Source organism: Ceratotherium simum, unplaced genomic scaffold (genome assembly GCF_057802395.1).
Source record: "Ceratotherium simum simum isolate JZ-2026a unplaced genomic scaffold, ASM5780239v1 HiC_scaffold_55, whole genome shotgun sequence".
Classification (NCBI taxonomy): Eukaryota; Metazoa; Chordata; class Mammalia; order Perissodactyla; family Rhinocerotidae; genus Ceratotherium; species Ceratotherium simum.
In genome coordinates, this window is record NW_028261271.1 from 9931 (window position 1) to 34159 (window position 24229).

Here is a 24229-nt window from a genome sequence, read left to right on the forward strand (position 1 = left end):
TGAAATTTCTCCTGTGTATAACAGTGAACACTGTATTTTGTAATGGATACCTTTAGTTGACTACCTATTGGCATATTTTTCAAAGTTTGCTCACATGTTTTTATTTGTTTTCACTATACTTCTTCCTATGTGCATACTTCCTGTTTTGTCTCTGACTCTCTTCAGTAAATATTTTTGTAAGTAATCCATGGATTCTTCAAAGAGAGACAGGAGAAGGCTAGGGGAGAAAGAGTGAATAGGAATTTGTTAAACATAAATGTATTTTTGGTGATGCCCAAATATACATTAAAACATATTTATATTTTTAATTGATGTTTTTATAAGCTATTTTATTAATATAACAATTCAAACCAAATTGCACATTATTATAAGATATTTGTGCTTCTGTGTATGTTCTCTTGAGACAATGTAAATTGGATTCACACAGAAATCAGAATTTAACTTAGTTATATGTTTTTTTACTCTAGAATTTTCTAAGACTCAAATGAGCATTTTTCTTTTTTTGGTTTTGCAGACTCACATTTAAGGAGCTATTTATTCTATGCATTAGAAAAGTCTTCCAATTAGACTACTTGGGACGACCATGATGAAGTCTGCTCAGAAAATGATAAACAATAATGTACACCTGAATTTTCACAATGTTATAAACAATTATTGTCTCAATAAAGTTACTTAGGAAAAAAAAATAAAGAAAATCTTCCATTGATCTATGAGAACATTACTGGGAAAATAAAGACATGTGTCCTTCTCTTTCTAATTGGTTTTAAACTTGTTCATTAATTTTCTTCTTGATGTACGGGCATCACACTATAACAAAACTATAGGATGTTTCACATCTTGAACATAATTAAATTGCAAGTCGCTGAATCCAACCTGGTTCTATGTAGGACAGGTTTTTCACTCCTTTTACACATTTTTGGTTATGACATACTGAAGGAAAAACATAAGTCAACATACTGAAATCTTCCCCCTAAATGTGATGGACCCAGTATTTAATAGCGTTTCAATAACTGAGATTTCAGTCCAGATACAAGTGCTTCTTTGACTTTTTTTTTTAAATCGTGCACTTTCCTTTATTCGTAGTCCACTGAATGAGAAAGAGTATGATGACATCAGAAAAAAAAAAAAAAAAACAGAAATCAAACTCTGGTTTGTGGCAAATAGAGTGAGTTTATTCTTTTAGCAAAAAACTTTTAAAAATAAATTTATTATCTATTATCAGGTGATATTAATGTCATGGTTACTTTAGAAACTCCATAAGCAACTATAATACATTAAAAGAGTGGTCATGATTTATTTTTGATAAAAATGCATCTCAAAAATATATCCAGTATTTTTTAAGGGATAATGAACAGATGAGTTGAGAAACATCTAAAAATGTTACTAAGATAAAATTTGAAAAACAATAACAGTACAGTAAGCTGTAGTTGCCAAAAGTGAACAACTTAGTGATAGGTGTTTTGGGAAAGAAAACTAAAAAAAAAAAGACATTGCAGTGTTTTTCTTTGCAAACAAGGTACATCTACCTCCATAATACCATCTACCATTCTGTTCACCACTGCTCTAGAATGGAAAGTAATGGAATAGAAATAATGCCAGAGAAAAACTGTCTTTCAGAAAAGGTGGCCCTGTGCAAAAAGTTGAAATGTAAGTCTAACTTATCCCATTTTCTAGTCATGTGGACACATTTTAAAATTAAATAATTTTCATATCGTTTTTCTCATTTAAATTCAACCCAACACTGTGATGTGTGTCCTTACTCCTATTTTAACAATTGTGAACATTAAGGAAAGGCATTTCATGTACATTGTAGCAAATCTAGAACTACTACTCAAGTGTGTAGTCTCCACTCTAATATTTTTGGATTGAAAGATTCCTATGTTCATTCATCTTTGTGATATGAAAAGAGGTGGTAAAAATTTAACAGAAAATAAATTGGAAAATAAACCACTTAAATTTACAGAATAATTTTAACATGATAAATTTAGTCAATGACTGAGTGAAATCACGTTTTCCTTTTATTTAACAGCAAAATGCATCCACTGGGGTCCAACATCTTCAACACTGCCTATCTCATGATAACCAAGGAAATCCTGCCCTGTTAAGAAATAAACATGAGGATACAATTGTGTGGACTCTATTTTCACAAGATATTGCCTTTAGAACCTAAAATAAAAACTGAAATGTCAGGGTTCCCATCCGATTTAGATTTACACCAGATTCAGTTGAAAAATGTGACTGAAGTCACCATGTTTATATTGATGAGCTTCACAGATGATTCTGGGGTGCAAGTCTTCCTATTTTTGCTCTTTCTAGCAATCTATCTTTTTACTCTGATAGGAAATTTGGGACTGGTTGCATGGGTCATTGGGGACTCCCAGCTCCACACCCCTATGTACTATTCTCTGAGCGTCATATCACTCTTGGACGCTTTCTATTCCTCAGTTGTCACCCCAGAAATATTGGTCAGGAAATTTCCTGTCAGAGAATAAAGCCATTTCCTTGCTTGGATGTGCAGCACAGATCTTCTCCTTGTTACTTTTGGGACCCTGGAATGCTTTCTCACGGCTGCAATGGCATATTATTGCTATGTAGCAATCTACAACCCTCTGCTGTATTCAGTGAGCGTGTCACCCAGGGTCGATGTGCCACTCATCACTGCTTCCTATCTTTGTGGCACTTGCAAGCTTCTGCACACACAGTGGCCGCATTTAGTCTATCGTTCTGTGTGTCCAATGAAAGTAGACCTTTTTCTTTGTGATGTCCCTCCTCCGCTTGCTATTTCTTCTTCTGACACTCAGACAAACCAGTTTCTCCTCTTCTCCTTTATTGCCCTATTGAGATAGTCACTATCCTGATTGGCCTGATCTTTTATGGTTTCATTCTTGTGGCCATTCTGAGGATGCATTCTGTTGAAGGGAGACAAAAAGTCTTTTCTACATGTGGTTCTCACCTAACTGGAGTGACGATTTATCATGGAACAATCCTGTTTATGTATGTGAGACCAAGTTCCAGCTACAGTTCAGACCGTGACATGATAGTGTCGACATTTTACACCGTCGTGATTCCCATGCTGATTCCCACCATCTACAGTTTAAGGAACAAAGATGTAAAAGAGGCAATGAAAAAATTGTTTGAGAGAAATTGGTTCACAAGTACAGTGCATTTTTAGCATTGAGTAAAATTACAAAAAACCTTGGATATCAGTCCGTATCCCTTTGCTCAGAAACTAGAGAGGAAAATGTCTTAGTTTCAGTTAGTAGTGCTTGTATATCCTAGGATATTTCCGAATAAGCATTAATCAGCCTTCGAATGCAACATTTAAAAAATATACATAATTTGTATCACCCATATGCTGATTAGTGTGTTCAAACTTATCCATATTAAATACTCATTGATGTAAGTATATCGCTGTCATCAGTTATTGTGTAATTTGATTTTCACTCACTATAACTATAGCATATGTCCTCAGGAATCTATGGGTTGATATATATTACATTGTTTCTAGTACGTCTGGGGCACTCATTATGAAGTTACTTCTCCACTGGAGTTCCTGTGAAGGACTTCCCAAATTTTACTTCGTTTTCTCTCTCTGTCTTCTCACATAATGAGATGCTTCCAGGTTTATGGACATGCTTTTTTCACTGTTTGATTCCTCACAATGTATTTTTATTCCATTATCAAAATCTTTCTTTGCTACGGTCCAATCACAGAAATTGATTAGATCCGTTCTGAAACTCCAAAAATTATACTGATACTAGGTGGTAATATTTATTGAGAATGTACTTAAGGCTCAGGAAAGATAAATAAAAGTATAGCTTAGAGAAAAGCAACACCTGGTTACTTATATGTGTATATTATATATATACATAAATTATATATATATACACACATTATATATATACACATTATATATGCATACATTATCTATGTATATGTATATATATATGTATATATTGCTGGTTTGTGTGAGTGTCAGAATAAGAAACAGTGAGGAGAGGAGGAATGTCACAAAAGACATATAGAATTTCATTAGAGGCACAGAATGATAAGCTAAATGTGGTGCCTGTGTGTACAGAAGCATGTAAAATGCCACAAACATAGGAAGCAATGATGAGTGGCACATTGACCCTGGGTAATATGTTAACTAAATGCGGCAGAAGGTTGTAAATAGATACATAGAGATCATATGCCATTGCAGCCATGAGGAAGCATTCTGTGGTCCCATAAGTAACAAAGAAAAACATCCGAGCTGCACATTCCAGATATGAAATGGCTTTATTCTCTACTAGGAAATTGATCAACACTGTCTCATTGCAGCTGGGAGGTATATAGCTAAGCAGGGGTCATAAATCATGATGCATGCAGATTTCTTTATGTTTCAATTATTTATTATCTAGCCTATGTGCAAGCCAGAGTATGTCCAGCTGAGTTAGTTACTCAGAGGTTATCCATAATTACAACATAGCTTCCTTTCTACGGTATGGCTTTCCTTATGCCCAACTTGTGTTGAGCTTGTATGAGAACGTTTTAATGAAGGGGAATTTGGATAGCCTTGAGGAAGGACCCTGGTATACTACCAAAATTTAGACTATTAATCTTTCTCCAAGCCTTCACCAAAGGGACTTTCGGTTCCTTACCAGGGAAACTGTGCATTAGTAAAAAGGAAAAGTGAGATTGGATCTTTGGGGACTACTGGACACTAGCTCTGAACAGATACTAACTCCAGAAGACCGTAAATGTCACTGTGGCCCAAAAATGTTGAGGACCTGGTGTAGGTTCCAGAGGAGACAGATTTCAGAATGTGGAGGACATAAAAGAGTATACAAAAACAACATCAAAAACAACAACAACCAATTATGTTAACAACAGAGGTGGAAGGCCTCTAGGTGCAAAGCTGTGAAAGAATCCCTGTAACAACCCTAACATCCCCCCACACAAATCTTCCCAAGTGTATTGTAAATTTATTTCATTGAAACATGAGGGAGAGAAAGGTTACAAACAAGTCTCACCCATTCAAAAATATTACGTGAATGAAAGAAAAATATGTTCTAATTATTGTGTTGGCAGATAAGAAAAATATACCACAAAAAAAAAATAGACAGACACACACACACATACATGCACTCATACATACACACAAAGTAAGAAAAATCTAAAATATATTAATAATAGCATATATAAAATATAGACAAAGCTAGCAAATGTATGTTTATAAAATGAGAGTTCATCAAAAGAGTTGTTTGTGTTCAGGAAAGGTTTGGGGAAAAAAATCACTGTAGAAATGAAGACTAATCTAGAAAGAAGATAAAACTGAGTAGACTCCTGAATACTCGTTTCCTATATTGCTAAACTTGATTTGCCAGCATTTTCTTGAGGATTTTTACACCTATATCCAAAAGAGTTATTATTCCATTTACATTTTTTTCCTGTGATGTCTTTCGCTTTGGCATCAGAGTAATACTGATGCCATAGAAAAGCTGTGGTATATATACACAATGGAATACTACTCAGCCATAAGAAACGATGAAATCCAGCCATTTGTGACAACATGGATGGACATTGAGGGCATGATGCAAAGTGAAATCAGTCAGAGGGAGAAGGTCAAATACCGTATGATTTCCTTCATTAAGTAGTAGATAATAACAACAATAAACAAACACATAGGGACAGAGATTGGATTGGTGGTTACCAGAGGGGAAGGGGGGAGGGAGGAGGGTGAAGGGGATAATTGGGTACATGTGTGTGGTGATGGGTTGTAATTGGTATTTTGGTGGTGAACATGATGTAATCTATGCAGAAATAGAAGTACAATGATGTACACCTGAAATTTTTACAATGTTATAAACCAATGTTACTGCAATAAACAAAAAATTTAAAAAAAAAAAAAAGAATGAGTTGGAACGTGTTTCCTCTTCTATTTTCTGGAAGAGTGTGTGAAGGATTGGTGTTGATTCTTCTTTAAATGTTTGGTGGAATTCGCCGGTGAAACCATCTCGTCCTCAGTATCTACCCAAGATAATTTAAAGCATTTGTTCACTTAAACACTTGTGTGAAAATGTTCATAAGCACTACGAATGGCAGGCAAAGAGTGGAAACAACCCAAATTTCTATCAATTGCTGAATGAATAAAAAATGTGGCATATCCACACATATTTTTTTGGCAAAAAAAAATGAAATGAAATACTGACAGAGGCTGCAACGTGGGCGAACGTTAAAAATTTTATTCTAGGAAAGAAGTCAGTCACAAAAGACCATGTATTGTATGATAAGATTTATATGCAATCCAGAATAGGCAAGTCTATAGAGACAGAAGGTAGAGCAGCGGTTCCATGGTTTGGGGGTGGGATAATGGGAAATGACTACTAGCTGCTACAAGATTTCTCTGGAGCATGATGAAAACGTACATCTCTTTAAACATACTAAGAATTACATCATAGCCCTTAGATATCTCTGAAGATTATTTGCATTAAGGAAAAAAAGGTCATGGGAAACTAAAAACAATAAAAGTGAATAGATTCCATAAAAATACAGTGAGAGAAATAGAAGATAGGAAGAATATATAGGCAAAGAAGACAGAACATGCACATAATTTTAAACATCAAAAAAGACAATAAAGTCAAAGAAACAGAAACAAACATCACAATCTATAATTGAGATTCTTTTCTTTTCTTGAAATGAAAGAAGTTTTGAAACTTCCAATTGAAAGGATACAATGCTTTCTAGGTAAGTCAACAAGAAATGATCAGTACTAAATTATATATACATTAAAAGTTAATGTCTCCTATATAGAATCTGGAACAAAAGACATTGTTACTTTTAAGGGCTAGCAATAGAGATTAACATCACATTTTTCAATAGCAATACTTCACGCCAAGATAAAATAGGAATGAGGAAACTCAACAAAGACAAGCATGAATACAGGATTAAAAATGGCCAAGCAATCTTCAACTTCCATCAACTTCAACTTAACAATCTTCATTGTTCATGTCAATATTTCTCACAGTAGGAAACCAAGAGGTTGTATCTAAAAAAAAGGGACAATGAGGATACTATAAGGGAAATTTATAAAACTAAATACATTCCTAAAAAACCAAAATATTCTAAAATAATAATTTAGTGACAAAAAGAGTAATGAAGACAGACTACAAAGAGGAAGACTCAGATATGTTGTGTGTATGTGTGTGACTGTGTGTGTATATGCCTATATAAGTCTGTGTGTGAGTATGACATATTTGTAACATGAACATCATGACAAAGCCAAGACTAAATATATGATGAGCAATAATTGTAAATGCACTTAACATACCTTTAAAAGGAAAAGACATTCAGTATAATTTCATGAAAGTCAAATATTACAAAGTATTTCAGAAAGGTAATAATAAAAGTATGTGCACATATACATTTAGGTAATATACATGAAAAGAGCACATTGGTTGTAATTTTAATATTAACAAATATAGAATGCAGGAAAAGCATCAAAATAAAACAAGGATACTTTATAACAATAGATTTTAATTCACAGTGAAGACCTAGCAGTGAGTGTTATCTATGCAAATAGTAATGTAGCAACAAATATCTCAAAGTAGGAAACTTCTCATAGAGAAGCAAAGACAGAAATAGACAGAAGCATTCAAACATTGGAAAAACCTATCACACATCTGTTAAACATTTTAAGACAAGAAAACATTAAACAGGATAAAAGAATTAAACTATACATTCAATAAAATTATTTTGATAACTAAATATTAAGCTTTGACCACAAATAAGAGAAAGTTATCTCTCTTTTCAAATTATGTGCAGCATTTATGAAAACTTCTGTTAGTGAAAACTAAATCTGAATAAAGATAATTTAAAAATTGTGTTCTGTTTAGCAATGAATAACACATTTTTTAAAAACTCTCAAACTATTTCATTTAGGCATTTAAAAATAACTTATTAAACCACTCCTAGTACAAAGAGAAAAACGGAAAAAATCAGAAATATCGATAATGAAAGTATGTCATAAAATAAGTGGGATGCCAGTGACACAGTGTTCATTGTAAACTCCATATCCACCTTAGAAAGCTAGAAAAGAATAGTAATAGAAAGAATAAAAATAGAAAGAAGACGAAAAATCTAACAGGGAAAAATTTAAACTAGAAAACCTAAACAATAACTAATATTTAAATAAAAAATGCTATCTCTGTTTCTTGTGTCTCTTAATTGAATTAAGTAAAATGCTTTTAATGTTTGCTACCTAAAATATTCATTAATTTAGAGAATATTTATTGAGAACTAATGTATGTCAGATGTTATACTGGACTTTGGAAAATAGATTAGATAATAAATCAAATATAAATGAAAGTGCATATTATAGGAAATAATGATACTTGCAATGGATGCATTTAAGAAAGAAGAAATAGGAGGAGATGAAAGTAGGTAAACTGCACTTATCATAATGTAGTCAATGAGATCCTCACTAAGAAGAGGCATTAAATAGAAAGAATGATGTGAATAAGAGCGTGGAGAGCCTTCCAAAAAGGGAAAAAGAAATGCAGAAAAATTGTGAAGGTAATATATTGTGTATGAAATGCCCTATATTTGTATTGTTGAGGTTTTATTTAAATTTAATAGTCCCACTTTAAAGAAATGTCCTTAGGTTATTTCTCCTTGTAGATCTCCTTTGAGGAGATAATCCTACTGCAACTAAAGGGATTTTAGTCTCCAAAAATATTAATGATAATGAAAGGAAGAAAGGAAAAACACAAACACATAACTTTGAAAAAGACATGTCTTTGCCACGAAAATGAGGTCTGTTGGAAGCAGGGCTAAACATGAGCATAGTATAGGCTCTCTTCTGTACCTCGGTTCTTGGGCCTGGACACTGAGGAGAGGTCGCTTCTGCAAAGGCATCACAGAGGGGTAAGGGTAAAGGAAAACAGAGCCCAAGCTGAGTCAGAACCAGCCCAGTAGGGAAAGCCATAAACATGGCTACGGTTTAATTTGGGAAGAGCCCAATCTGCCAGCCAATTGTACCTTATTCTATGAATTCTACTTGTCTTTTGCCATTTTTTAGTTTAAGCATCATCTTCATAAATGCTAATGTATAGTCTCTGTATTCTGTGAGGAAATAAAGAATGGGTTTAATGTCCATGCCCTGGATGAAATAATAGAAGAAAGAGAAATGCACCCTCACAAACTGCATGGTAATGACACCAGGAATTTGAACACATTCTCTGTATCTCTGAACCCAGAGTGTGACTAGAGTCTTACCAATCCATTGATCTAAGGATGGAGCAGAGCGCTTCGAACTGGAGTCCAAACCAATGATTCCGTGGAAAGTGGTCTGAGATTATGTGAGTTGTGGTTTTGCTATTGATTAGGTGATATTTGTTCAAACTAGTCAGATATAATCATAAAGTTACTAATAATTGCAACTATTGAAACCTATTCAATTTGAGTCATATGAGATGGAAGTAATACTATATATTTTAAAGTAAAGATTGTGCACATATGTGACTCTGTGTGTGTAAATATACACGTAATATATACAAATATCATATGTTGACATATTAACCCCTGTACCTCAGAATGTGGATGTATTTGGCAGTAGGGTCGTTGTGGAGATAATTAACTTAAAATTAAGTCCTGTAGGGTGGACCTTAATCCAATATGACTAGTGTCCTTATAAGAAGAGGAATTAAGACAAGAAATACATGGAGGAATGACAATGTGAAGACAGAGGGAGAAGACTGCCATCTACAAGGGAAGGAGAAAGATCTCAGAAGAAACCAAGCCGGCCTCCACCTTGATCTCAGACTTCCAGATTCTAGAACAGTGAGAAATACATTTCTGTTGTTTAAACCATCGGTCTGTGGTAATTTGTTATGGCAGCCCTAACCAAATAACCCAATCCATATCAGCCTATATGTACATATATGTACATATATGTGTGTATATATCTGAGAGTGAATTAAGTAAGAGGTAAATGGATGACACAGTTTTTCTGCAAGTGTGAAACCTGTACAGGTGGAGGTATGATTATGATCTTTATCTAAAATGTCTAAGAAGAATTGAAAGACACCAATAAACTAAACAAAACAGTTTTATCGTTTTGATATGGAGACAATGAGCATTATTCTTAATTTCTTTCAATTTAACAGCTAATGTGAAAAATATACTTTATTGATACACGCACTCATTTTTACCAAATACTCTTTTCATTGCCTCTTTTACATCTTTGTTCCTTAAACTGTAGATGATGGGATTCAGCATAGGAATCACAATGGTGTAAAATGTCGGCACTATCATGTCATGGTCCAAAGAATAGCTGGAACTTGGTCTCACATACATGGAGAAGATTGTTCCATAATAAATTGACACCCCAGTTAGGTGAGAACCACATGTAGAAAAGACTTTTCGTCTCCCTTCTGCAGAATGAATCTTCAGAATGGCCACCAGAATGAACCCATAGGAGAGCAGGACAATCAGGATAGTGACTATCTCAATAGAGCCCACCAAGTAGACGAGTAGAAGCTGGTTTGTGTGAGTGTCAGAACAAGAAATAGCAAGGAGAGGAGGGATATCACAAAAAACATGTCTGATTTCATTCGATGCACAGAAAGATGGACTAAATGTGGCTCCCGTATGTACAGAAGCATGTAAAATGCCACCAACATAGGAAGCAATGATGAGTGGCACATAGACCCTGGGTGACATGTTAACTGAATACAGCAGAGGGTTGTAGATTGCTACATAGGGATCATATGCCATTGCGGACAAGAGGAAGCATTCTGTGGTCCCAAAAGTAACAAAGAGAAACATCTGTGCTGCACATCCAAGGAATGAAATGGCTTTATTCTCTGACAGGAAATTGACCAATATTTTTGGGATGCCAACTGAAGAATAACAGGCATCCAAGAATGATAACACTCAGAAAATAGTACATAGGGGTGTGGAGCTGGGAATCCCCGACGACCAATACAACCAGTCCCAAATTTCCTATCAGAGTAAAAAGATAGATTGCTAGAAAAAGCAAAAATAGGAAGACTTGCACCTCAAACTCATCTGTGAATCCCATCAATATAAACATGGTAACTTTAGTCCCATTTTTCATCTGAATTCTGTATAAATCTAAATCTGATGTCAACCCTGACATTTCAATTTTATTTATAGGTTTTAAAGCAATGTTTTGCAAATAGAACCCATCCTATTTTATCCTCTTGTTTGTTTCTTAGAAGGGCATATTGGAATCCTGGGCAGTGAAAGAATAGGTGGTGATGAAAAAGTTGGGTCCAAGCGACCACATTACCCTGTTAAATTAAATAAATTATTTTAGTAAGTGGTTGACTAAATTCGCCATGTTAAAAACATGCCAATTTATGTTGTTTAATTTCCAGTTTATTTTCTGTTAAGTTTACTACCCTTGGTTTCATACTGTATTCTGCTAAAATTCACAAAGCTGAATGAATATAAGAATTTTTAAATGCATAAATATTATAGAAAAATGTATGCATCTGAGTACAAATCTTAGATTTTCTACCGTGTGCATCAAGTGCCTTTCCTTAATGCTCAAAATTATAAAATGGGAGGAACCATAATTATATCACAAAATTGGGTTGTATTTAAATGAGAAAAACAATGAAAAAATTATTTAATTTTAAAATGTTCCCATATGACTAGGAAATGGAATGTTAGACTTACAATTCAGGTTGTCATATGGGGTACTGTTTTCTGACCAAAAGATTGTATGTCCTCTTTTTTGGCTATGATTCCATTCCACTAGCACTTCTGGAACACTGGCGAACAGACAACAGTTGTTATTCTAGGGGCAGATGCACCTGCATACAAACAGTAAGAGACAATTGGTTTTGTTTTGTTTTTCAGTTTTCTTTCTTGACACACACATCACTAAGTTGTCCATTTAGGCCTCCACAGTTTATTATACTCTCAATGTTTTTCCAAATTTAACTTAATGCCAATGTAAAATTTTTCTCTATTCACATACTCATTACTGTTGCAAAGTCCTTGAGTGTATTTTTGAGATATATTTCCGGCAAATATAAATCACAGCTGTTCCTTTAATATATTATAGTTTCTTAGGTAGTCTCCAAAATTATTATGAAAGAAAAACCACCCAATACTAGATCATAAAATTTATAAATGCTACTGCTAAAGGGATAAATTCACTACATAACCACAAAGTAGTGTTTTATTTCTGGTATATTTGGTCATCAGACTGTTTCTCAGTCCATAGAATACGGAAAAAGAAAAGTGCAGGCAAGCCCTCATGGCCTGGTGGTTAAGTTCAGCACATTTAGCTTTGGTGGCCCGGGTTCAGTTCCCGGGCATGGACCTACACTGCTCTGTTGGCAGCCATGCTGTGCTGGCAGCCTACATACCAAAAAATAGAGGAAGATTGGCACATATGTTGCCTCAAGGAAAATCTTCTTAAGCAAAAAAAAGAAAAAAAATGCATAAAAGAAAAAACACAAAAAGTTGAAGAGTCACCTGTATCCAGACTGAAGGGTTCATGATTGAAAGAAAATTAAATATTGCGTCTACTATATTTAGGAGCAAGATTTTAGCACTGTGATTCTTGCTTTTCCTTCAGTGTGTCACAGACCAAAATGTATTTAAAGGAGTGAAAAGTCTGCAGTGTATTGGGTGAGGGACATACAAATGATTTATGTTCATGACATCAAGCACACCACATTTCTGTCATATGGAGCTGTCCACACGTCAAGAACGAGTGAGAAAATCAGCTTAAATGTATTGTTAGAAGAATAAGAAAGCTACAGGTTTCTATTTTTCCTAAAAGTTCTTCCCAGATCAATGTGGAAGATTTTTTTAATATAGACAATAAATAGCGTTTTAAATATGGGGATACCAAGCAAAAAAAAATTGTTCATTTTTTCCTTAGAGAATTCTAGACTAAAAAATTATAATTAAGCTAAATTTTGACTGCTGTGTGAATACAGAAAATTCACACATTATTCTTGAGAACACACACACACAAATGTCTTTTAATAATTTCTAATTTGGTTTGAATGGTTACATCAATAAAATAAGGTAAAATTATCAATTAATAGTATAAATATGTATTAAGGTATTGTTTGAGATCACAAAAAATTCATTTCTGTTTAAAAAATTCCTCATTCTCTCTCTTAGTCCCTCCATTTCTCTCTCTCTCTCTCTCTGGAATCCATGGGTTATATACAACAATATTAATGAAAGAGAGTCACGGACAAAATAGGAATTAGGCAGATAGGAAGAAAAACAGGGAAAACAAAACAAAGGAAAATACGCAATCAAATTTTGAAAAATGTACCAATAGATAGTCTACTAAAGGAATCCATTACAAAATACATGTTGACTGTTACACAGGCGAAATTTCAGTGACATTACTATTCTAACCTTTACTTAACTGATGTATCTGAAATAATACCATTGTGGAATGCTAAGAGCATTATAATTGGACTCTAAATTCCTGTATGAAAATCTCAGATAAAGCACCAGTGAGAGTGTAACCTTAGAAAAGTAATTTTATCCTTCCAAACGAAAGAGTAACTAAGGCTGACCAAATTTTCAGGCATATCTTGTTCAACTACATGAACAAGGTATGATTGCAGAGTGCTTATTTATGAGATGCATTAAAGTATGTTTCATAAAATTAAAATGTATTAATTACATGTGAGGGATACGTACATATGAAATATGACTACCAAATTTTAACTACAAAATATTAATAGAGAGTTTTAAAATCAGTTTTTCATCAAAGCACTGAGTGATAAATGGGCACCAAACCAGAAGCTAAACATTTCTGCTTTCAGTTATACATATGTTTGTTATATGACACAAGATACATAAAAATACATTTCTGATGAGATTAAACCCAGTGAATTCCGATATTCTATGGTATCAGGAACCTTAAAAATACATCTCTGTCTTTGCATCCTGACTTTGAGGATGACACTAAAATAATAGCAGGCTTGCTTAAATTCCCCTGATAATTTTATCCGTAATAATTTTCTCCTAACTCTTGATTTCGCTGATTTTATCTGTAGTACAAGAAGGTGGTTTATGAACGACGATATATTTTATTCTCAATCATGCTCCATTAGAGCAATTATCCCCTTCACTGTAGAAAAATTGAGAAGGGTAGACAAAGAGTATGGGGTTCTTTTACTTCTTCCAAGATATTCTTCAAGCAGACATTTCTGTCACCCAGTATTTAAGGAAATTAGAACTGATTGTATTTATGTCTAACTGATTTCACTTTAAGAGACAGAGGTTAGAAAGAGAAAAATATAGATGTTGAATTTTTAACAAAATATTATCAATCCGGAAAACTAAAATCAAATCAGTTCCTCAACCCTCATGCATTCAGAAAACATAAAGTACCAGGCATCCAAAAGCACACTACCACAAGCACTAAGCTGGAGAAGAAGGAAAGCTAAGACAGCAGCTACCACATGTTGTTAAGTGGCTACTAGAGGTTAGAAGTTTTGTGTACATTATCTTATGTAATCCACACAGCAGCCTGCAAGCTAAATCATTCAACATCCATTTGTAGATGAGAAAACTGAGAACCAGCCTGACCCGTAACTTGATCACGGTCACAGAGTTAGTTACTAGCACAGCCAGGATTCAAGTCCAGGTTTCTCTGTCTCCAAACTTGAAGCTATTTCCACTTGACCATATTGCAGACTCATTGCGATATGCCATAATTCTGGAAATGTTATCCCCTAGAAACAACATAAAATAGTATCCTCACGTGTTTGAATTCTTTCATAAGGCCACAAGATTAAGCAGACCGTTATATTAAAAAACAAATAAAACTACAGTGGCTTCTAAATCAATTAGCTAACTAGTAAAATAAATTTAAACATCATTTATATCCCTCCAAGAAAAAGAAAAAAAATTATGATCTCCAAATGGTGTATACTCAATGGTTGGTTAATAGTTAATTTTCTCTCCATTTAATCATTTTCCTAAATTTGAAATATGGTCCCTTATTTCTACTACCTTTATTCTGATTGTTATCTTCCATCAAGGATATTGAAATCAAATTTTTAACTTATGAATCTATTGACCTAAATCTGTAAACAGTCCTTCCTATTATTCCTGCTGTGTTCCCTGGAATTCTCTCTTTAATTTTTAGTTCAACTCTGAGTTAACTAGAAATTTCTATCTCAGATTTAAATATTAAAACATATAAGCTAGTTGGAGATTCAAAGTTATAACTTATGAAATATTTTGTAATGAAAAACCTTTCCTCTTACCTGTGGAAATGAACTGCTCACTCAGTTAAGCTGCACTGTGAATATTAAGCATTTGGAGTCTTAAATCAGGTTCTTGAGCTCTTCTTAAAGTCCACAGGGATGCTCCAGGGAGAAAAAACAATTCTCGTCTGGGACAGGAAAGTAACAGGATGATTTTGTTTTTTTCCATAGTAAACAAGTGAATGATTCTGGAACAATGAACTGCATGATAAGAAATGATTTCATGAATGCACTTTGGCATCTGGTGTAAAATGATCCCTCAGTGGAAAAAGAATATTCACAGGATTGGAAAAAAAATTAATGATACAAGAAATAGCCTTAGCTCTGATACTAAATAGCTATGTGCCATTGGGTTGAAGACTTAAATTCTCTGAAATCTAATTTTCTCTTCCTGGGAAAATAACCTGTTTACTTCTCTCAAAATCCTGTAAACATGCACGTAATGAAATAATAGGAGAGCATAAGCTACGACAGAATCCACAACCATTAGTTAAGATCACTATGTTTATTTAACTTTTACTGTGCTACACTGCTGTGTGATACGAGAGATATATTTAAGCTCTGAGGAAATAAGATAAAATACACGAATAGGATGTATTGACAGCAGAGATAGGACAGTATACAGATAGCTGTAATATTCTAAGTAATAGAACGTTAGATCTTAGAAACATGGCAAAGATAAAGGTCAAACTTTGAGTTGTACAGGGTCTTGTCCTGTCTTGGGGACCCTATACAGTAATCTATAGACTAGTACTAGGCTATGTACTTAAAGAAATTCTTCAGAAAACTGTGAAAAACACATAGATGCTTAAGCTCTATGCCCAGAGATTCTCAAGTACTAGATAGGGAATGTTGGTCATGGAATCTGAATTTTAAAAGAAAAAAAGGAAAGAAAGAAAAATAATACTGATAGGAAGCACAGTGTGAATAAAGGATCTATTAAGTAAATACAGTCTTTAATGATCTATATATTCGATGCAATCCTAATTAAAATTAAAGAAGATTTTTCTGCAGAAACTGACAAGGTAATTCTACAATTTATAAAAGTGGCAACAGAATTAAATTAGTCAAAGCAATTTTGAAAACGAAGAATAAAGTAGGACTCACATAATCTGAATTCAAGATCTGCCACACAACTAAAATAATTAAGAGAGTGTGGCATCGGTGAAAAGATGCACATGTAGATCAATGAAACAGAATAGAGTGTTCAGCAATAAATTCAAACAATATGGTCAATTGAATTTTGACAAAGTTGCTAAGGAGAATCTATGGAGGAAAGATAGTCTTCCTTTTTTCAGGTGACACTGAATATGTAGAATAGCCTTATACCACAAAAAAAGAGACATTGACTCATTCTTTACATCACATTTAAAAGTTGTCTCAAAATGAATCTTAGACGTTAATACAAAACCTAATACTATAAAATTTCTGGAGAAAAAATAGGACGACATATGTGTGACTGTGGGTTAGTCACAAATTTTTGTATAAAACACAAATGCATGAACCATAGAAGAAAAAACTGATAAATTTTACTTCATCACAGTTAAAATCTGCTATGTAAAAGACACTGTTGAGAGAATAAACAAACCACAGACTTATACAAAATATTTGGTAAAGAGCTATTCAATATAGAACATGAATCCAGAATATATAGAGAACTCTAAAAACTCAACAATTTAAAAACAAAAGGAAGGATAAACAATAAAAAATGGGCATAAACTTGAACAGACACTTCACCAGAGAAGATACACAAATGGCAACTAAGCATATGAATAAAAATGTTCAACACCATTTGCTATTAGGGACATACAACTTAAAACCACAACGTGCTTCCATACACCTATCAGAACGACTAGAATTTTAAAAGTATAATAACAAACGACAATACAAAGTGCTCACAACAACTCAGAACAACTGGATCTCTCATCCATTGCTGGTAGGAAAACAAAATGGTGTAGCTGACCCAGCGATCTCATTCTGTGTAATTTACCTAGAGAAAATAAAACACATGTCTATGCAAAGACTTGTATGCCAATATTTGTAACGGCTCTGTTCACTACGTTCTGAAACTGGGAAAATCCAAATGTCCATCGACTATCAAGTGGATAAACTAACCATGGTACATCTTTTGGATGGAATACTATTCATCAATTAGTAGGAAAAAATGCTGATATATTCAAGTACAAAGATCGATCTCAAATACATCCTGCCCCGTGAAAGAAGCCAAACGCAAAAGGTTGCATACAATGTGATTCCATCTATATCACATTCTGGACAAGGCAAAGCCGTAACAGAGGAGAACACTCTGATACATCTGCTGTTGTCAAAACCGGGGGATAAAAGGAGGTGACTGACTACAAAGCGATGAGAGGGGACATTTTTTATGGTGATGGAAATGTCCTACAGCATGATTGTGATTATACAATTGTATGTGTCTATTAAAATTCCTGTAACAGGTACCTATAAATGGTAGATTTTCTGGATTTATATCAAAACTCAATAACCTTGACTTCAAAAAACTATTACCTAAATTAGTCTTTGCTGCAGAATAGTGTGAGACAGTGATGAGAGACAGAATAAGGGAGGTTCTGGGTGTTGCCAAGGTCCTACTTCTTAGTCTTGGTCTTGTTTATAGGGTTATGTTGAGTTTAAAAATTCGTCAACCTGTACACTTACAGTGTATGGACTTTACTCTATGTATGTTTTCTTCAATAAAGTTAAAAAGGAATCAAAATCTTATTTTGCTATCACTTTTCTAATACACTATATAAACCCCTGTTACTTCAAAGTTCTTTATACCAGTCTATCATTTTACTGATAGACCTATTGAGATGGTTATAAATTATTGCTATGTGTTAATTTTATATTTGTATGATTCATGTCTTTATCATTAGGAAATTGTAGTTTAGTATCTTTAGGTGTGTCAGTTTCTATCAAATCTTAATTTTCTTTCTTTACTTGAAATCAATTTTTCTCCATATTTCTCTGGCTTCTCTTTCCTTGAGTATGCTTTCTACAGTGAGTACTCACTCTTGTATTTTACTAAATTACTCTTGATTTCCTCTATTTTTTGGTTTATTATTTTGAGTACTGTGAATCATCTTTTCACATTCTCTTTATGTCTATTCACCTTTTTTCTGACATATTTGATTTTCTTGAAGCCTTAGTCATTTTTAAAATTTTAGTTTCATATAATTTTAAGATATATTTAATATACTATGCATTTGATTGCTTTATAGCCTGATTTTATGCCCTGATTTTAGTAATATTTGGAACATTATTTGGTTATTTTTATCCTTTTGCAATTTAAATATCATTATATGGAGTTCAATAGTAATCTTTTTGTCCCTTCAATGAGTAAACATAATGAGTATTTTGACTATGAGAAGGAGGTACATACGAAGTGGGAGATATATCAAGGTCGCTTTTCCAGTTTCATGCTCTAGAAATCACTCTCAAGTTTTCATGATGGCCATAAAATATGACTGCACAGCCACTAGCTCTCAGAGCTAAGTTCGACTCGAGTACTTTCTACCTGCTGTTTCCCGTGTCTAAACAGATCCCACCTTCCAAAGGAGGACTCTGCACCTTAGACATTATATGTTGCTATAACGGTACTTTCTGAGTCCTGCATCTTCCAGAAGCCGCCTCCCTTTGAAACTATCCTTCTTAGTGTATCTGTCCTACTCATTTGACATTCTTCTTGGCATTTTCTTCCTCTAGGTGAAGCCCTACTTTTCAATAGGACTATGTGCTGCATATTTCTGAGATCCTCAGTGACCTATAGTGCCATTTCAGTCTCTTACAGTCTCTGTGACATTCTGACTGAGTCTGGGTGGGGGTGGGGAGCGCCTGGAAAATCAAAGAAAATGTAAAATACTACTGGGCCTCCCTTTTCTACCAATGTTAAATTTCTTTATTTTGGTTCTAGGAGTGTGTATGTGTTTATTGTGTGTGCATATCTATCTAGCTATCGATTAATAGACATTTTTTATTTAACCTGAGTAAACTTTCTATTGTATTCAGAATTCACTAAATTATATGACTTATAAAGCCCTACAGAGCTTTAAGGTTTTGATGTTTCCTCCACATTTCTATGACTTTTTTGGACTTCTCTCATTATCTTGAATAATAATCTTCCAATGAGCTCAAAATATATACTTTATTCATTTAAACCACAAACTTGATAATTTGAACAGAGTAAAAGTAGAATGAATTTGATTGACTATAAATCTATCTGCTAGATTCTGCAAGAGAGATATTGTCATTTTACATGATTATAGTTTGCCATATTTACTGACCTGTTGCAATATAAAATGGCTTATATTGCCAGGATGAGGACTTCAGTTCTCAGAGAAGTTAATGCTAACCCAGTGTCAGAGCTATGACTTAAAAGTATGTCTCACATCTTAAGATTTTTTATTTAGTGTCAAAACATATATTTTTTTCTTAAGGAATTATTTTAAACCAGAGACTAAATAACTTTATTTAGTAAATATTGACATGTAGTACATTATTCCAGAACCATTTACTGTTTTATTATTGAGTAAATCATTACCATTGCTATTTTGAACCAGAAGATAATTGGGGCACATTCCCCTTGGGGCATCTCCCATGGGTTTTATCAACAGTTGAGTAAGTGGATATAAACAATTTAAATTAATCATATTCATGGTGTGTCTAAACCTGCCTTTGCTGTTCCACAGGTAGGAGAATATTTCAGATCATTTGTGGAATATTTTAGGAGGTGGGACCTAAATATCAAGGTCAAATATGTTACAAAATCCTCAGTAATAACCCTTTTAGTTGTTGCGTTGCATGGGTGAATAGAATGTATTCATCACAATCTGATTTATGCAGAGTCTAAGAATTGAAAAATATTGCTTTCTGAAATAAAACATAGAAAATATCGAATTTATGTTTGTAGAAGTAATAAGAATGCTCCAAGTAGAGTGTATGTTTTCATTTTCCTGATGAAAGAAGACAGAGTAGTTCAAAGTAAAACAATCAGGAAATTTACCAATAGAAGGCAAGAAAACATTTGACCAATTCAACTATCTGGGGGCTTATATTTTGATATAATGGGAAAAATAATCAGTAATTCTTTTAAGTTTATTTTCCTAGCTATGTAATGTAGAAGCCACTTCAGATTACTACTTATTTCATAATATTTCTCTAGCCTTAATGGCTTAAAAACATCCAAATACATCAAAGATCAAGTTTTGTTTTGTTTCAATGGTGGGTGTAGGGGTGAGTCAGTTGCGGAATGAAGCTTTGGTATGATAAGAAGCAGTAAAAACTGGTGAAAAGTGCATGAACCATGAGGGAGACCTAGGCTGGAATCTTGGTCTGGCACTTATTAGCTGTGAGAGTCGCCATACAGGTGAAATAAAAAACAAATGTGAGCAGAAGTCCATGCCTACAGCTCCACAAGTGGCTGTTGTTATTTCTCTCCTCCTTTGCGAACTTAGTGTTCCAATACTGAGCCCAAGATATTTGGGGTATTCTGCCTACGATTAAAGTTATAATTTTGGAAGTGGCTTTACGTAAATTATAAAATTATAATTCCATATTATTAAATTATTCAAGAATCATATTTTTCTCTTTATAACTTTGAGTCCTTTCAGTATGTACTAATATCAATTTAGTTATGCCCATCTAACAGAAATGATAGCTTTAGGAGAAATTTAACCAAGTGTTTAGCATTGTTTTTTCATTATCTTGTTTATCCAAAGAAAAATTAATTCTACTGCGGTGTCGCAAATGGTATTGTGGCGATCTGCGTGTGTCTTTTTGTTTTTTTTTTATTAACAGATTAGACAATACACAAAACTCCTTTATCCTGTAATCCAGACACTTGAAGAGTGCACAGAGGAAAAATCATAATCACAGTATAATACATTGCATTTAATCTGATAAAAAAATGTTTAAGGACGTATTAATAATCACAAAATATTTATTACATGTACTAAAAGAATGAAATATCTAGTTCAAGGCTCTGGTCAACTGTGATTTTCAGTGATTTGGTTATAACGTTAATGTTGTGACCCAATATTTGCTAATTTTAAAAAACAAATACATGATGACAAAAGTTCAATTATAAGGACACCCTAAATTTATACCAAAAATTGACATATTTAAAGGAAATACTTTATTTATTTGTTTTTCTTTTGTGAGGAAGATCAGCCCTGAGCTAACATCCATGCTAATCCTCCTCTTTTTGCTGAGAAAGACCGGCTCTGAGCTAACATCCATTGCCAATCCTCCTCCTTTTTCTTTTCCCCCCAGTAGATAGTTGTACATCATAGTTGCACATCATTCTAGTTGCTGTATGTGGGACACGGTCTCAGCATGGCCGGAGAAGCGGTGCGTTGGTGCGCGCCTGGGATCAGAACCCGGGTCACCAGTAGCGGAGCTCCAGCACTTAACAGCCAAGCCTCGGGGCGGCCCCATAAAGGAAATACTTTAAATATTCATTGTTTCACATATTTAATTTATCTGCTTGGCTTTGTGTTATTGTGTCTGCTTTCTTATTTAAATTTATTGCTATTTGAAAGAGGAGTCAACTTGGGAAGGAAAGCCTAATCTCACATGTGGCTTTTAATTATGGAGCTGAGTGAGGAGCACAAACTTTTAGATTCCAAATCCTGTGTAATTTTCTTTCTACCACATTACCATTGACCTGATGGCAAGAATTGTATTGGGCTTGAACTTTTTCTTGTGACTCCTAATTGCATTAAAACACATTGATTTCACTATATTCATCAAAGTTTGTTTTTGGTTTCTTTTATTTCTATTTCTATCTTATCTCCATAAACTCTTGTCTGAATCTCCCACTGGTTAATATTCACGTCATCCCTCCCCTTGGCATTTTTAAAATAAGAAAGATGTATTGGGGGTTTTCCAATCAATTCATTAAGAATTTTTCTAATGAAATGATACATTTAAAAGTGTCTTATAGTATTAGACCCACTCAAAAATATTCAGTTAATTAGAGTAAGTGGTTTGAATACCCTAACTTGTTTTGCTGTAGCTTTTATTTCCAATACATAGGACTCACCGTACATTATGCCTTCTCTGATGTCTTGAGTGAGTATTTCTTGTTCTCCCTGACTTTAACCTTTCCAATAATTCTATGAAAATATTTTCTCCTGATATTGACAGTTCCTCTAGGGAATCCTGACTTTGTCTTTCCCAGAAGATTGTTGGTCTGTGCTTTCTTCTCTTTACATTACTATTTCCAATCCAAATGACTCTTTCTCCTACTCGTGGGTTCCAAGTCAGTGTATTGAAGCTGGAGCTTGACTTGCATCATGAATTTAAATAGTGTACAGAATATTATTTGCAGCGGATTATACGCCCTCAAGACTGACAAATTTTCTATGGGTGGATACATTAAAAATAAAATAAATAGCTGTAATAAATAACTAGACTAAAATCTATCCTCCAGCTAGTATTACATTTTGGGCTAATAATGGAACTTTGAATTCAGGTTCAGCTAACACTGTGACTCCTAATTTGATTAACCATGGGACTATGCAGGAATGATTTTTTCTGTATGTTCTAGCATTAAATTTTTGCTATTTTTTTTTTTTGCTCAAATGCAAACTCTTATGTCTAGGTGCAAAGATTCTTTTCTGTTGTTATATTTTTAATTACTGATCTTTATGAACTTATTTGTTACTTTTAGATAATAGTTACCTAGTTTTTATTTCACTGAATCAAAATCTACACTATTTAATCAAATGTAATACTCTAATAGGCAAATCATATTTTTTTAAAATTTTTCCTATAATTCTCTCATTTTTACCACAGGATTTTGAGAAAGTATAAAAACACAGATTATCAAGAATTTACCTTTCCCAAAACAATGCAAATGACCAAATATTTACCTAAAAAGGACAAAATAATGCTAAATTTAAAAAACAAATTAAAGGAAACAAGTTGTCATACAATTTTATATAAAATCATAATCAATCTTCTTCAAAAAAAATCTTCTTTAGTTCTTTTCAGAATAACCTAATGGAGTTGGAAAATTTTTAGAGATTAACTCATAAAATATCACAATTCAGTAGGCTGTTAGTCTGTCAAACTAATCTAATACAACATATTCTATTGTGGGAGATCAAAATTGGCCACCCTGAAATATATCTCTTTTTTTTTTCTTTTTGTGAGGAAGATCAGCCCTGAGCTAACGTCCATGCCAATCCTCCTCTTTTTGCTGAGGAAGACTGGCCCTGAGCTAACATCCGTGCTGATCTTCCTCCACTTTCTGTGGGAGGCCACCACAGCATGGCCTGACAAGTGGTGCATCGGTGCGAGCTGGGGATCTGAACTCGGGCCGCCAGCAGCAGAGTGCATGCACTTAACTGCTACACCGTGGGGCCGGCCCCTGAAATATATCTCTTTACCTTGATTATTTTCTCTGATGAACATTTAACCTCCCCCACTAACTGCCTAAAGGAATTTAACTCTGGGTATGGACAGACTGGCAGAGACCTCGCTAAGCCCATTCTTATCAAAGTTCTGTTTGCCAAAACATTTACATTTGTAAAGCAGCTATCTCGCTCTCTGTACTGGGAAGTGGGGGGGATGGCCTTGTCTCTGTAGAAACACTTATCGGTATGGAAGGAGAGGACTTAAATCTACATACTTTTGATTAATGTGATTTCTGTCTCTCCGGCCACATTCTCTATAGGTGGCCCTGCAAAGAATTGTCTGACAAACATTTACATTTCCCTCTCCATGTGAATTGTCTTCTTCCCCTCTGAAATCCCAAACCTCTACCACCCCCAACATCCTCCTTTGTCTTTAGCTGAAGATGGTGTTTAAGACGAGAATCCCTGCTATTGTGTTGAGAAACTGTTTCCCTGGTTTCTCCCATGTAAACATGTTATCAAACTTGGTATTATTTTCTCCTGCTAACCTGTCTTTTAATTATTTGGCCAGCCATAAGAACCTTA

The 24229-nt window shown here is 34.1% G+C and overlaps 2 pseudogenes; one reads left to right on the plus strand and one right to left on the minus strand.

Moving 5' to 3' along the window:
* Positions 1 to 2004: 2004 nt before the first annotated feature.
* LOC147911150 (olfactory receptor 5T1-like) lies at positions 2005 to 3267 on the plus strand (annotated as a pseudogene).
* Positions 3268 to 10116: 6849 nt separating this feature from the next.
* On the minus strand, positions 10117 to 11140 carry LOC101398661 (olfactory receptor 5T1-like; annotated as a pseudogene).
* Positions 11141 to 24229: the final 13089 nt, after the last annotated feature.